The sequence below is a fragment of the Bufo bufo genome, chromosome 3, assembly GCF_905171765.1.
Source record: "Bufo bufo chromosome 3, aBufBuf1.1, whole genome shotgun sequence".
Classification (NCBI taxonomy): Eukaryota; Metazoa; Chordata; class Amphibia; order Anura; family Bufonidae; genus Bufo; species Bufo bufo.
Window position 1 is genome coordinate 593,211,144 of NC_053391.1, and position 4,078 is coordinate 593,215,221.

General features: G+C 47.3%; 1 pseudogene; it reads right to left on the minus strand.

Moving 5' to 3' along the window:
• Positions 1–1,288: 1,288 nt before the first annotated feature.
• Positions 1,289–2,289, minus strand: LOC120993825 (annotated as a pseudogene).
• Between the last annotated feature and the right edge of the window lie 1,789 nt (positions 2,290–4,078).

The following is a 4,078-nucleotide window of genomic DNA, read 5'->3' on the forward strand; positions in this document are numbered from 1 at the left end:
GTGTAAAGTAGAACTGGCCTAGTTGCCCATAGCAACCAATCAGATTCCACCTTTTATTTTTCACAGCTCCTTTGGAAAATATAAGGAGGAATCTGATTGGTTGCTATGGGCAACTATGCCAGTTCTACTTTACATCAGTTTGATAAATCTGAAAAAAAAAAAAAAATAATAATAAATAAATAGACCTTTTTTTGACAACAATCCTTGACAACTGTTTTAGCTATTCAGAGAACACTGAAAAGGAAGCAGAGAATGTTAAATTAAGACGCCAATAATCAGGCAGGAAATAGTCTGTTTATTGATGAAATCATTGTTTGCTATACAAATGTCTCCTGACAAAAGAAAAATGCAAATACGAAAAGCCTGCAGAAGATATCTAACTACATTATGTAAGGCTGCAAAACCTTCATGAGAGGCCTTTATACAGCTATCTGAATTTGTGATTAATATAATCCGTTCACTGTGGTATAATCATATTTCTATATTACACACAATGAGTTAAAGGGGTATTCTGGTAATTTGAAGTTATCACCTATCAACAGTAGACTGTATAACAGTCCTACCATTGTGACCCCTATCTTCATAATGGGATCACCATACCCCTCAGGGACCCCCGAAATGAAAAGAGAGGCAGGTCAGACGGACACTGTTACTCCATTCATTGCTATGGACCTGCCAGAATTAGATGTACACTCACCTATGTCCAGCAGTCCTATATATAGATAAATGGAAAAGGATTGCACATGTTCAACCTGTCACTCTGCTAATTTCAGTGGCCCTGCCAGGTACTGGGTCCCAGCAGTAAGACCCCCACATACATAATATTTATCCTCTATCCTGTGTCAATGCTTATTAATGTCAAGGCTTCAGTAAAATGACATCTGCTATATGCCTTGGGGGAAAAGGCATGATACATCTGCTGTTACGGTTAGAGATGAGTGAATTTTAAAAAAAATCGATTTGCCGTTTCGCCAATTTTAATTTTTTTAAATTCAGTTCGATACGAATTTATTTGTGGTGAATTACGTTAAAAAACGGCTATTTCCTGGCCGCAGAGGGCCTTTACAGGGAAATAATACTGTGAGTCAGAATGACATTCAGATGACAGGATTCGCTCTTAGAATCACTGCACACTTTACTTATTTGGGCAGTCACAGGACCAAAACTGACCAAATAACTCAAGTATAACATGTAGTAAGCACTGCAGGGAGCATGTCTAAGACATGTAAGACGTCCGGGGGTTCCCGAACATTGTGGACACGGTCCGAGATGAGAGTCGTCCATGTGTTCAATACTGGATGTTATTGATGGCCAGCTCCGTGATGAATCCCAGCACTTGGATTAGGTAGTCCTTACTGAGGAACTTCACTTTTCCTTTATAATGCGCTGATGCCACAGATGCCATCACCTTGATGAGCTGGGTTGCTGATAAGTGGATTCTAAAGTGTCTGAAGAATTGCAAGTAAAGACATTGGAATAAATTGTCCACTTCCTCCAACGTGACCTCGTCCTTTGATTTAGTCCTCTGCGTGGATGGCATAAGAAATGTCCATGCAAGGTTCGACGGGCACTGAGAAAACAAACTCTGTGGCTGACACTGATCCAGACACGTCATTCCCAGTCCACATCGCTGCTAGCCACGTAAGGTCCTGAGAACTGATCACCAGATTACCGAATCAACAGTCAAAGTTTTTATGGAACCACGTTCCTACGATAGCCTTGAGCACCTCAGAGCCGTTATACAGGAAGAGCGGGAGGCAAGTTCGATAAATGTCTTTGGTAACACCTCCAAGATCGTCCTCTGTGTACGTCCTGCAAAACTAACCTGTCCACACAATCTGGTCCTCTGTGCTTGGCTTGGATGAAATCTGTATGAGCACAGCTAGTGGATCTCTGTCCTTTCCTTTGAGTCCAGGTAAACAGGAAAATTTGGCTTTTAGGTTCAGCTCTGAGCCCACTTAAATGGCAAGACCCTTCTGCTTCTCGGCAGCTATGTGGGCAGACAGGTGCTTGTAATACTCTTTCAGTCTGGTGTATGAGAAATTATACATCGGTGTCACGCTGTACAGAGTCCATTGTTTTTGAAGGAGCAAAGCAGCCTGTGCCGGATAAAGAGTTTCCTCCAAGGGGGTGCACTGCGGGATTTGTATTTGAGACAAGCTTCGCAATGCAGACCATCGACGTGCAGAGGTCAAGTTTCCGGGAGGATACCTCGGGCTGTGAAAATGACTGCTCCTTCGTGCCGATGACCTACTTCTGGGGGTTAACCCCATCAGTTGGTGTTTGCATATCCTTGCGATAAATGATGTTCCCGTACACTGACTGTAAACAGAGATCTTGACAGACAAATGTATCAAACTCTGCCGCCATCTTTCTAGGTGCCACGTCTCCAGTCCCCTGAATAGCCAGAAATACCAGCATTTGTTCCAGGACATGAAGCAATGGAATGACATCGTTCATCCCGTAGTCCTGGTGACTGACAAATAACGTGGCCTCCTCAAAGGGCCTGAGCAAACAGCAGGTGTCATGCATGAGCTGCCACTGTCTGACATTGAAGTTACACAGGGGATCAGTGGATCATCAAGAAATCGTTTATGGCCTTTCTCTGTTCATACAGTAGGTCCAACATATGTAGGGTAAAATTCCAACAAGTGGAAATGTCGCATATCAGCCTATGTTGGCGGATGCCGTTCTGCCGCTGCAGGTCAAGGAGGGTGTGCTTTGCGGTGTATGAGTGGCAGAAGTGCATGCAAAGTTTCCTGGCCATTTTTAGAATGACTTCAGGAAACTCTTGACAACCAGATTGAACACGTGTGCCATGCAGGGCGCATGGCTCAGCCCTCCTTGACGCAGTGCCGACTCAATGTTCTTCACGTTGTCGGTCACCATGGTTCTGATTTTCAGTTGTCGCGTAGAAGGCCAGGATTCGATTTCTTGCTGAAGCACATGGAGCAGTTCCTCCCTTGTATGACTCAGTTCGCCCAGGCAAATGAGGTGCAGAACAGCGTGACACCGCCGTGCTCTGCACATGTGGTATGCTGGAGGGGCACTATGAATTGCCCCTGCAGTGGAAGCTGAGGACACTGTGGAGGATGAGGAGGCAGAGGCGGACATTGTCGCTGGACCAACGGCTTGGCAACGTGGAGGTGGAAGCGGCATCACCTGGCCAAGTTGCTGGTGTGGCTGTGCAGGAATCACATCACCCAGTGGGCCGTAAAGGACATGTATTGTCCCTGACCGTAGTTACAGCTCCACATGTCGGCACTGCCGTGCATTTTGGCAGACCTCGACAGGCTCAAGGACTGGCCCACCTTCTGTTCTACATGTTTGTGCAGGGCTGGTACTGCCTTTTTGGCAAAGAAATGATGGCTTGGGACTCTCCACCTCGGCTCGGCACAAGCCATCAGTTCTCTGAAAGGTACAGAGTCCACCACTTGGAAAGGGAGGGACTGCAGCACCAGCAAATTGGACAGGAGCACGTTCAGCTTCTGTGCTGTCGGATGAGTGCATGCATACTGTTGTCTCTTGGCAATCGCTTCGGTGAACGATTGCTGACGGAATGAGTGACGAGGAATAGGAGGAGCAGGACCATCAGATGATGGGAAGGACAGACAGCTCCCTTTGGCTGAGGTGGTGGAGCCTTGACTGCCTGAAACCGGGTGCGTCACTGGGTGATGCAGAGGTTGCTTCAGCAGGCTGGACCACCACATCAGAGCCACGGTTCTCCCAGGCCACTTTATGGTGACGCTGCATATGTTGACGCAGGCCGTGGTGCCAACATTGGCACCCTAGCCACGCTTCACCTTCTGCCCACAGATTCTACATATGGCTACGTTCACCTCCTCCAGCGGCTTAACAAAAAACTGCCACACCGCCGAATAGGTGATTTCACCCCCAACACTACGCACTGACTGACTGCTACTGTCGCTGCCTCCTTGAACCCCTGCACCACTACTTCCTGGGCAGGTAGGCTGCCACTAAGTAGGTGGTCCACCCTGGGCACGTTGGCTACTGACCTTCCACTGCTGCCACCCTGCTGACTCCTGCCCACGCTAGTGACTTGCTGGCTCCACCGCTG